At 42.4% G+C, this 11786-nt stretch overlaps 1 long non-coding RNA gene across 1 annotated transcript; it reads left to right on the top strand.

Annotated features, from left to right (window-relative positions):
- The first annotated feature begins 1422 nt into the window (after positions 1-1422).
- On the top strand, positions 1423-11446 carry LOC128853319 (uncharacterized). The gene is made up of 6 exons (XR_008451777.1): positions 1423-2234; positions 3040-3222; positions 3977-4307; positions 5621-5685; positions 9026-9262; positions 10873-11446. It is a non-coding gene; the product is annotated as an uncharacterized LOC128853319 (long non-coding RNA).
- Positions 11447-11786: the final 340 nt, after the last annotated feature.

Here is an 11786-nt window from a genome sequence, read left to right as displayed (position 1 = left end):
AACTATACTATGATACTATGATACGGCTGCAGCGGTACACCTGATTCACATCACTCCAGCTCAATTTGTGCAAGAGCAGGCAGGATCAGGCCCTTTGAGTATGGAAGGGAACCAGCTGGAAGAGGGAAAAGGGGGGACATTCAAGGCAATGAGGGGGCTGGAGGCAAGTGAAACAAGAAATGAAGGGGCACCATGTTGGCATGAAGTGATATGCTGTCATGGGCAGCTCTCAGGCTGATCCCGCACTTAAAAATAGATTGACTTCTATCCAGGAGACGAGCTTGTTATTCTGTAACTACAGCATTTTCTATTATGTTTGATAAGGGAAAGGAGATTGGATCTTGGTCAGAAATATAAAAATTCGTCTCCTAGCAGGGGATAATAGCAGGAGAACAGGGACAGATGACAACTGTAGATTTAAAAGAGTTCAGTGCAGTCCCTGGCAAGGAAGACACATTCGATGCTGGTTTAAGATGTTGTCCCATGCTCACCGCCAAGCCACCCCTGCGGCAACCAGGCTGGGGATGTGCCACAGCAGCAACTCCAGGCTCTGCCCTGCTCCTCTCCCGTCCACAAACCATCCCTCTTCACTCACTCTGGGCAATATTTTTCTGAACGTCAGCTTAATATCACACAGAAAGTCAGAGCCAATGCACTGGTAAGACCCTAATGTAGTGGAAGTGTGGAATTACGATTAGGATTATAGCGTGCTGTGCACAGGGTAAAGGAGGTGTTAGCTGTCAGGGTGTATGTGAGTGTGTATGTGTGCATGTGCATGCACACGTATGTGTGCAACATACCTCTAGAGGGATGTCAAGAATTTATGTACAGATGGGCTTTTGAAATTACATGTTAGGTAGTCCAAACACTGTAACTTTCTGCAAAAATCCAAAGCTCTTTTGTTTCAGTGTCTAACTGTTGATCTAAAATGGGAGTTCTTGTTTTCTAATTCACAAAGCTTAAAAGATCGCTCGTTTTATATTAAAATGATAGCCTTTGCAAGAGACCTTCAATCTAATTAAAGCCAGGAGATTAGCATCCCTTAGAATATTTGCAAAGCCTGCAATGTGAAGTTAATGAAATGTGTACACTTTTATAAAGCTTTAATTTTTAATGGAATAATTCAGGACATGAACCTTGCACCTCTGCCTTACCTGCTTTGTCCAAAACAGGGGCTGTTTACAAACAAAACAAAGTTCTGTGGGAAGAAAACAGAGGACAAGATAATCAAAAGGCTTCTTTGTAACTAGAACAAGCCTGTCTTTTATCTCTTCTGTTCAGCCTGAGTATTTAAGTGTTGCCGATTAATAATAATGAATGAGAATACAATTTCAGAGTGGTAGTCATTTCTTAAGATTATGTTGTGTGTGTATGTATATACATAATATATGGGGGTGTGTATATACGTGATATAACTTTTTTATATGTAACATATAACATATACTAGATTTACTTATACACGTGTGAGTATATCTATATACACATATATATATTTGTTCATTTTAAATTATATATACAACTACATACAAAAAACCACAGTGACTGCTAAGAGACCTTAAATAAATAAGGCAAAAGAGAGGCCAGCGTTATAAGGAAATGTCTCGTATTTGGAGAAACGGGCTGAGCTCAGAGGTGAGAGGAGCAGCCAGGGCTGTAGCAGTCTAGTTCAGAGGGGTCGACCAAAGGGAAGCCTAAGCAATTCCAACAACCTTTTAGGCTAGACTCCTCTAATGATGGTCCCACTCCTCTGTTATCACTTGAGAAGGAAGAAAAGACGAAAAAAGCTGAAGCATAGAGAGAAGCAAGCCTCGTTCAAAGGCACACCTGCTCTCCCTGGTGTCGTGGGGCAGTGCATCCCCGGGGCCATGCACACCCTCTCCAGGGCTGCTTCAGAAACAACTCCACCATTAGAGCTATTTACTACATCTGCTTCTTTTGCCCTTTGCTTTACTGTCTCTGAGTTTTGCCACCAGAAAGAGCTGTCTGCTGCATTCGGTACAGTACATTTTTTTTTATAGCACCAGCCCTACTTTACATTATGCTTGTTGGATCTTTCTGAAACCTAAGTGTTAGAATATCCTAATCTTGCTCTACATTTTATAGCTGAAAGATAAACCTGTTGTTTAATGAAATCCACAACACTACAGGAATAGTAACCATGGTGTTTCTTCATTTCAAAGAACGGATGAAATCTAACATCTGGTGTAACTGTACAAACCTGACCTTAGGTCACAGTAAGTATTGTATTGTTGATGATGGATACGCTTTTTTCATTACAATGCTGTCTCCATTCTTTCAGCATCCATGCTGTGAATCCCCAGTTATAGCCAGGACTATTGATAAATACTGATTTTTAAAACACAATTTCTTTTTTTGCGCTTTTAAGCATGCATTGTAAGATTTTTTTTTTCTAAATGGCTCTTCTAGTTTGTTGTCAACAATATGCTATTATATGAGCAAACTCTTCTGCATGATCGCTTTAGCACACAATGATCAAGGATTAGGTGTTTGAAGATGTAGCTATGATCCTAAAAGAACAGGGTCACAAAAAAGGTGATCCTCTCCGTCTAATGCCTTCCCCTGTACTTTCCTCATTGGATGCTCATTTTCTTAAAGCTCTTGTAGCTTAAAGTAGGCTTTAAGGTTTAAATTCTGAAGCAGATGTGGACACCTGTGAACGAGTCTTTGCACATTGTTTTTTCAAGATTTGAGCCCCAGTGCAGGAAATGAGGCCCTGCACTGTCCTGTATGATTGATGTCCACGATTTCTAAGTCCTGGGTAAAACTGGCGACTGGAGCAGTTCACAGTACTGCAACCAGTGCTTCCAGCAAGCCCAGTGATCTACCAGTGAAGCAATTAAGGTATTGCCTTAATTGCCTTAATAGCTGGAAGTCTTGATCAAATCTTAACTACATAAAAGCCACCAGAAACTCTGTCACTGAACTGGGAGAGAGGGGACAGATTTTAACAATGATTTCTATTTGTTTATTTTGTGGAGCATATCCATACCCAGAACTCTTCTCCTCGTTTCTTTGCAGGTCTTCAAGACTCTTAGCACTCCAAGACTCTTCTAAACCTATGATAACTTAAATTTATTTTCCTCTGGGCACCGTGAAACCAGGCTCATTCAGACTTGACTCTTTGGACAGAGATACTGACCGGGATTTCTGGACACACCAAGAGCGAATGGGAAATGCTTTCTTTCCTAATCCATACACAAGGTTGTAATGCACATATTGTGTTCTCCCTAGGTGCCAATATTGCTTCATGATATTACTGCATCATGAGGCAGAGGAAAAACAGAATATCCTTGGCTCATCACAAAGACATGCAGAACGAAGTTTTGACTCCCTAAAGTCCCTACACTTTTGCTAAACGAGCACTAACCGGCATGGAAAACATCTAAAGGCACAGTATTTACACTTTTAAGAAACGTCTATTCATTTCATTCCTGCCAAAGCTAAATACCTTTATAGATTTGTTCATAATTATTTTTAGAGTAAAATTCTGTTTCTTTGACAGTGTCTGAAAAATTAAATACCTGGGGCAACATCACCGAGTGCAGCTAGTACATTGGTAACACGGGGAAATGCTTGCTGTAATTGCGAGGCGTTTATTTAATACCTCTTAAAGCAGAGTTAACTCATTCTGCAAGGACAACTTGTTTGATTGGGCTGATAGCACTGCCCTCTCTGCCACACCACGTGAGATGCCCACCCCGTCCTGGCTGTACAGACAGGGCTGCGCTTTCCCAAGGGCTGAGCAGAGCAGCAGTCTTGGGCTTTTCTCTGCCCATTCACACACTGACACACGTACTGACACAAACACACTCACCCACCCTTAGAGGTACAGCTAACAATCTTCCTTACTCCAGATGCTCACGCTTCACAGTTGAACAGTATTTTTTTTCATCCAGTAACCTCAAAGTATTTTTTGCAAACATTTAATTAAACTTTTTGCCTCTGTGTGTCGTAGGTGCTGGTCCCTTTGGCCAGAGGAGGAAACGAAGGCATAAGGAAGCACCAGAAATCTGCAACTGAAGACATAAGGTTCAGACTAGGAAGTGGAACCAGAGGCATCCGTGGTCAGCAATGAAAGCACAGGAATGGGTTGGCTGGAAGACAGAAATCCACAGCGTCTTCTCCCAGCACCACAAGCTGAGGATAACAGGAGAAACTCGGGGGAGCAGTCACTCTTGTGGGAACCAGAAGCCTCCCAGAGCAGCAGAGGGCTGGCAATCAGATTCTGTGCCTTAAGGATGCAGAAGACCCACTGAGCTGTGAACGGAAGCACCTTGGTAGGACAGGTAACAGACCCTTGTATTCTTCCTGCCCATTCTGCACTTTCCATGACCTCTTCCTTTCATCGGTAAAAGTAAATTAAATTCAGCACCTTTAAATACCCTGTCTGGACCATAATATTCATAACCATGCTGTAACCATGAATGAGAAGCTAAGAGAGAGTATGGTTTGTATCCAAGGGCTCTTTTGTATTTTATATGTTTACATATACCAGCCAATGGTCAGCAAATAAGCGCCATGGCTTGTAAAGAAGTGTTCAAACCATCTGTTTTAATCTGCGATTTAATTTCACTGCAAAATATTAAAGTTGTTCCAATGGTTGAGTTGGTATGGCTGTTTTATATGAAAAGGATTGAGTATCCCAGAGCAATTACACTGTACCAAGCACATGCTATGGGTATTATATTCTGTATTGTTATTTTGTTCCATTAAAAACATTAAAAAACCTTCTTAATACAGCATGACAGAGTTTTAGGTCTTTCTTTTTTTTTGTTAGAAACAGGTAGCAGGTGCTGAGGACAAATATTAAGGATCTTTTTGAAAACAGCATGAATTTTTCAAAGTGCTAAAAATAAATAAAGTTTTAAAAAGCTAGCATGCAGCCAAGCAAAGAGGGACTGAGTAAGAGAAGAAGGTTCCCATGTCACACAGAGGGAAGTGCCCCAAGTTGGTGGTCAGCACATGGTGGTGCTTGTGTGACAGTGTCTGCTTGTTCCCCCAGTGAGGTGTAAGAGTTTACAGCATCAGGAGGTAGCTGGGAACATGGTGCTGGTACTGCCTTTCCTGCAGTACTGTGGCTTATCAGGGCAATGGAGAGGCATTTCACCCTAATCATCCTCTCCTGTAATGCATTTCATTAACAAAACAGTCATTCCTTACACTAGTGAAACAGTAAAGTAAAACTAAGTTGTGTGAAATTATGTTATATCACTTCTGACACTGACTTTTTGTCTTTACCGCAGCTGTGTTATGGCACAGGATTAAAATATCTGCTCTTGTTTACAGCAATGCTAAATTTAGGCAGCTGATCCCTCCTTTCTGTGCTCCCACATCACATCCACACTCAGTCTCTCTGGGTCTCTAAAGAGACAATGACTGAGAAAGGAAGGAACTCCGAACAACAATTATTTCAAATTATTTCCACTATTTTTTTTTTTTTGCCAAGTGGGCAGAGTCATTGCAGTGCACTGCTGGGCAACCACCTTTCTTCTTTTCATGTGGCTTGAACGCTTATGGTCATGTTTGACTTGCAATACCATGATGCCTTGAGATATTTTTTACTTTAACAAAACAATTCATAAGCTGATTCCTTTTCTAGGTCTGCCAACACAGAAGGCCTGTGAATCCGCTCGAAAGGACAGCCAGTGGTTGCTCTTCCAGCAGGTATGAGTTGTTCCTTGCCTCAGATTTCACACGTGACCTTGAACAAAGCCCATCACTCTCAAGGAGCATCATCCCATGTCACGGTCCCACTCTGCCTTGCTTCTGGGCTGTTCATCTGTTCCAGTGACAACTGGGACGGGTATAAGGTTATAACAAGGAGCTTGTGCTGGTAGCAATGAGGTACCCAAAATCCAGAGCATTTCTCTACATGCTGCGACTCACGTGTCTGTTAGGGATCCGGAAAGAGGTACACACGCGTATTTCCCCTGGCAGAAACTGCCCATCTTGGAGGTGGAAAGCATTGCAGCCCCATGAACCCGATGTTTTAACTAATCTAAAGCCCTGTAGGGAGTTGGGGCTAATTAACTCAGCTCCGTGGCATCCTGACATAACTATATGGCTTCTGGGACCCAAGCTAGTATTTCTACCCAGCAGTCTGCTGCACTACGTGATATATCTGCTTGGCCAACACTTGCTCAGGGTCCTCAGCACAGGATGGAGAGGCAGGGATTGCACACACCAGCTGCCCACCGCCCCCAGACTCCGCAGCAGTCATTTTCCATCATACCCATGGCCACGTGTTGCTCGGTGTTATTTGGAGGAGTATGCGCTACTTGCAATGCATTTTTCCTGAACATAAGCTGGAAATTACTGATTTTTACCTTACACAGCTAGTATAAAAGCACTAATGTCCTAATGAAGAGTCTCACTTAGCTAAATGCTTCATACAGCTGAGTAAAACAAAGAATTTTACTAGAGCTTAACCCAGTCGTTAATAAGCTTTTTAACCCTGACCTTTCAAATCAATGATCTACCACTGGTTTTACCTTTCAAGAAGGAATTCCATTTTCAAGTGATAAAACATATTTTGCACTCCTTACAATCTAATGATTATTCTCAGCATTACTGGATATATGAGGCCATCAAACCATTAGAAGGTATAAAATGTATTAATGTACAGCATTCATGGCTACATTTGCTTTAGAGTCAATAAAAGGGAAACAATTTATAAAGGGCATTTATGCTCATTACAGAATATCGATAGATTGTTTCTCCCATCGTTTCTGAAGTATGAAGGACTCCCTTTTGTGATGGATAGGAGAGGATTTGCATAAGCTCTTTGCTTACACCCTGAACTTCTCCAGCATGGAGTTGCGTGCAGGGATTTGTGGCCAGGCTTTGGGCTGGGATGCATGCAGGGTTGGACTGTGGTTATACCCACAAATTCTTCCCTCCCAGGGCACCAAGCATCTCAACTGGGGAGTGATCCACAGCAGCTGTGTGAAGGCTCTACAGACAACGATGATGCTTTCAGCATCAGACGTGAATTATCACAAGGTTGTGGGCAAATTGGATTGAGGTTGGAAAAGAAGGGAATTTATTTGTGAGGAAGATCAGAACTGGAGTACACAAATGATGGCAGAGCTTTTCAGAATACCCTCCTAAGCAGAGGGAACATGAAAGAGGCTGCTTGATGCATGCAGGGGGGAAAAGAGAAACAAATTATCTGTGGGGTACAAGAGGGTATACAAGCACTGGCACAATAGCTAGAAGCAGATATTTTGTAGTTTGTCCTAGTGAATAACTCAATTAACTAACTGTAGAAATAAAATCTATGAAGACATAAGTGATTAAGGCACTGGCCAGAGTCTCAGCAGACCTGGATTTGGTTCCTGGCTGTTTTCAGATTTCTGTCTGACTTTTGGCAAGCCTCTTCAACTCCCTGTGCTTTGGTTACCCATCTGTTAAAGAAGAATATTTCCTTTCTCTCCTGCCTGTTCCACTAGCAAGCTCTTCTGGGCGGGCACTGTCTCACTCACAGGGTCTGCCCAAGACTCTACCCCCTGGGCTTGAGGTCCCTGCACTAAAGAACTTAGAGGGATGGGGACTGCTGAGCCGTAGAAACCTACTTATTTACAGTTGCTGAAGATTAGGGGACCGAAATATATGCTATAACATGTTAAACAGATTTCTTAACATCAGTTCTTCAAGGACAAAATGGACACACACACACAGAGTTAGTAAATTAGAGAAGTGGTTCAAATCTCCTAATAGAGATTTCTGAGAGTCTGAAGTTATCTTCTACAGCTACACATTTTTAGAGAAAGGAGAAAACATTAACCACAGCACAAAAGCAGAGAGTTGGCCTTCTCCGTTTCTGATTTTGCTTTTCTGCACATCTTGCTTCTCTATATGGACTGACCTTTTTGATGTTTCTCACTGACAAGACATCTTCTTGATATACATAGTGGCTTCCTGTGCGTGCATATGTTCAGGCCCATCTGGTAAGGTGAAATTATGCCCACTCACAGGCACTCACTCGCTGCAAGTGAGACTCAGTAATATCAGTTGCAGAGCGCTGGTTGAGAGGACAACCAGCAAGTACAAAAAAATTAAATCTCAGCTGCAGAGACTTTCTGGTAATAAGCAGTCCCAATTAAAAATGCAAATGTCACTGAAAGGGAGCATGTCTGTTGACAGTAGACTTTGAGGAAGGCTTTGGTTTTAGTGCTAGTAAATTAATCTTTAATTATGATCATGCCTCACTTCTGAAAGTAGTACCCTGCACACACTGAACCGACAGCATGTCGAAGTTTCAGGCTGTTGCTTTCTTCTGTCAAATGAAACCGCTCACCTCCAGAAAAGCAGGGGATAGCCTTGTCAGCTGCTGGTGGATTTAGTTTTCTAGTTCAGCTTGAGCTGGGGCTGACCAGTGTTGTTGGCTCTCCAGATGGCAAGAAGTCATCAATCCATTAAAAATGCTCCTTTTAAAATAACGTGAATCCCGTGCTCTTGATAAACATAAATATCTAGATGAAGAATTATCAAGGTTTGGGTTTTCAAAAAAAAAAACAAACCGAAAAGCACCCCAACGCAGCAGCCCTTGCTCCTGCAGTCCTTTCCTTCCCCAGTGTGGGCTCCTCGGGAGCACACCTTGCCAGCAGGGAGAGGATCACAAGATGCTACAGCAAGCCTTTCTTCAGCCAGCAATGAGTATGTCCAACACCTCCACTCCCGTGCTGGCTGGATTATTAAAATAACATTTCCACTTCCAAGTAAGTAAATAAATCTCACTGGCAAGTTTGTCTTCTGACAGCCAGCATCTTGTCTCCCTGCGAACTGTGCTGGTGTCCTGCAAAGCTGAAAACCCAACACTCTAAAACCTGAGTGCAATAGCCAAGAGATACACCAGATCCATCTTCTGAGGTAGTAGATACAATGAAGTAAGCAAATACCATCTAGAAAAACTTTTAAAGTTACAAAAAAAGTTTAATTTCTTAAAGTTTGAAGTTATGATATCTTGCTGTCATTTTCCCAGCAAGTTTTTTTGCTTTTATAGGCTACAGATAAAACCCTTTGGCCCAAAGTCTTCATTGTGCTAAAGGGGCCATGCCGCATACCCACCTCTAAAGGCCCAGAACACCTGGTTTCAGGCACAACAGGAAGATCAGAACATACCTTATCATAAATATGCATATGTGACACAAGAGCCTGCTGCCTTCTTGGAGAGATGCCATAATTGACGGAACAAAGTACAACAAAACTTCACAATCACTGGTGGATCAGAAGAACAGAGGTAACCAAAAGGCTAGAAAATTACAGGTTTACTGACATTCTTCTCAACCTTACCTATTCTTTATTGAAAAGAGATAATAACTATCTATAGGAGAGCTGTCTTAAGGCTCCATTCATTCCTTTTCGCTAGCCCAGCTGAGAGGTGGTATAATATAACGCACACTGGCATCTGGCATGTCACTTAATTACACCTTCAGCTTGCTGGGAAAATGTTTGAAGTGTCAAGGTAAGCAAACTATTAAAATATATTTCCCCTGCTGCAGGAGAGCTCCTGCAATGGAAAGCAGAGAAGCCAGGGCTAACTCCAGCCATTACTCTGAGTCTGTGTGAGGAAGGTGATGCAGAGGAGTCTAATTCATGAACAATTATTGCCCTTTGATAAGACACCATCTGCTCCTGGCAGCCTGGCTCCAATTCTCCAACAGGCACTTGGGAATTCTTCCCCAAATAAACCATTGGTTTAGCAGGAAAATAGTACCATTAGCTCCACTTAAATTGTGCCTTCTTGCGTCAGCAGTGAACACACCCTGCTCCTTTAATAAAGAAGAAAAAAAATTGTCAAAGTGAATGAAATGCCGGTCACCACCGCTGAAAGAGAAGGCAGGGCTTGAGCTGAAGCTCGTCAGCCAGTTATGTGCGTTGTTCAACAGTGAGAGGCTGTCAGACATCACCTACCATAAGGGTGAAGGTAGATCAATGTATTGGTATGAGTGGGCACTTTCTAACCAGTGATGACTTTTGCCCTGAGCTGAGTCAAGAAGCTCTTTCAAAGAGCATAAGCTGATCAGTAAACTAAACAGTCAGGCATTGTGTTGTCCTGGAGAAATCCAGTAAGATCCTCCATCAGCCAAAGAGAGGCCCACACCCTGATCTAGCCACCAGTTGAGGACTTTCAGGTTCTTTTCATTTCTGAGTTCCTATGGTGCAATGTTTGCAAGAGAAAAAAATCTCTAATTTCTGAGACCATTGTCCCCCATCCAGCAGTGCTGGAGGTACTTCGCTGCATTTTGCTTAAGCTACACGAGCACCGCTCCTCCTGCAGTGGAGGCAGCAAACACCTTTCAGTTCTACTTCTTTTCACCACTGCTTTTAAGTCACCGCATTTATGCTCAGTTCTCATTTTCACTGCTATGGAGCAGGATTAGCAGCTCCACCAATGCTTCTTCTGGGTCTTGAGGCTGTGCACTTGAGGGACAGGAGGGCAGAGGATGGGGGTGCGGAGCTCAGTGTTGCAGCCTAGTTCAGTCTGCACAGTAGTAAAGCTGCAGACAACCTCCCTGCTTGCTAAACCAAAAATGACCCCCGAGCCTTTGACCCTGCAAGCCAACGAAACAAAGCCGAGTGCATTAGGGCTGGACTTGTTACAAGTAATTGAGGTGAAAGAAATAAATCACATAATTTTTCTTGGGGTTGGGGGGAGGAGAGTAAAGTTCAACACAGATATTAGTCACTCTGTTTTGTTCTTACAAATGGAAATTTCTCAGAAACCAAAATAAAGGGTGTGGTTTAAGAACCTGAAGAGAATAAAATTAGCTAGAACCCACATCCTAACTTTTAAACCCAGTGCGTGAATGCAGGTGTCTGCAGCTGAGCATGTTTTTTTTGTTTCAGCTCATTGAGGTATGAGTCATTTCCATCAAAAGAGGAGGATGCCTTGATCTGTGTGTGAGTGAGCACTGGAACAGCAGCTGTTGGAGCAAATACAAACATTCATGCCAAGGATTGCAAGGATTGGAGTTTATCTAATATGTAAACAACCACCTGCCGCAAATGAAAAATTACATCCACAACCACCTGAATAAAATAACCATGAGGGGGGAAATGAAGAGACAGATTTATTATTGATTTGTTAGAACTTCGGAATCAAACATCTCTTTTTGCAACAGAACAATAGGATACACAAGGAAATAGTACTCCTTGTCCCAGACCTGCTCAGCAGCATTTCTTTTGCCCTAGTGTTTTGGTTTTTTTTTTTCTTTGCTAAGTCTGGTGGAGATGAAAACACCAGCCCAAAGATGATAATTAAAAGCTAAATGAAACTACATACAGCTGTGCTGCTACATGGCTAATGAACATGCAAATATATACATATGACAAGGACATAATGCAGACTGGCTGCCTTAAGTAGTTAGTGCAGATTTCCAAGAGCTAGAAATGCTATTGATTTTAACTGTGCTAAACTTCCTGACTCCAGACTTCAAAGATCAGCCTCAATATAGTCATCACGCAGCATGTGGGAATGTGGCTGCAAAGAATTGATGGATACTGGCCTGGGGACCTGAAGGTTTGCATGTAGGATGGGTCATGTCCTCTTGGCTGCTGAGTGCAGGCTCCTCAGCAACAAGGACCAGTGCCATATAGTCGTCCTCAGCATCTTGGCATGCTGGATCTAGCTGTCAATTAAGATTTTGGAGTTGTGGGTTTTAGCTGGGATATTTATTTTTATATTTCACTTGGCAAGATGTTGGTATGTGGAGAATACATTTCTGGGAGGACCAGGGCTGTGGGTAACATGTATAAGGCAA

This window comes from Cuculus canorus, chromosome 11 (genome assembly GCF_017976375.1).
Source record: "Cuculus canorus isolate bCucCan1 chromosome 11, bCucCan1.pri, whole genome shotgun sequence".
Taxonomy (NCBI): domain Eukaryota; kingdom Metazoa; phylum Chordata; class Aves; order Cuculiformes; family Cuculidae; genus Cuculus; species Cuculus canorus.
This window is presented reverse-complemented; position numbering and strand designations above follow the sequence as displayed.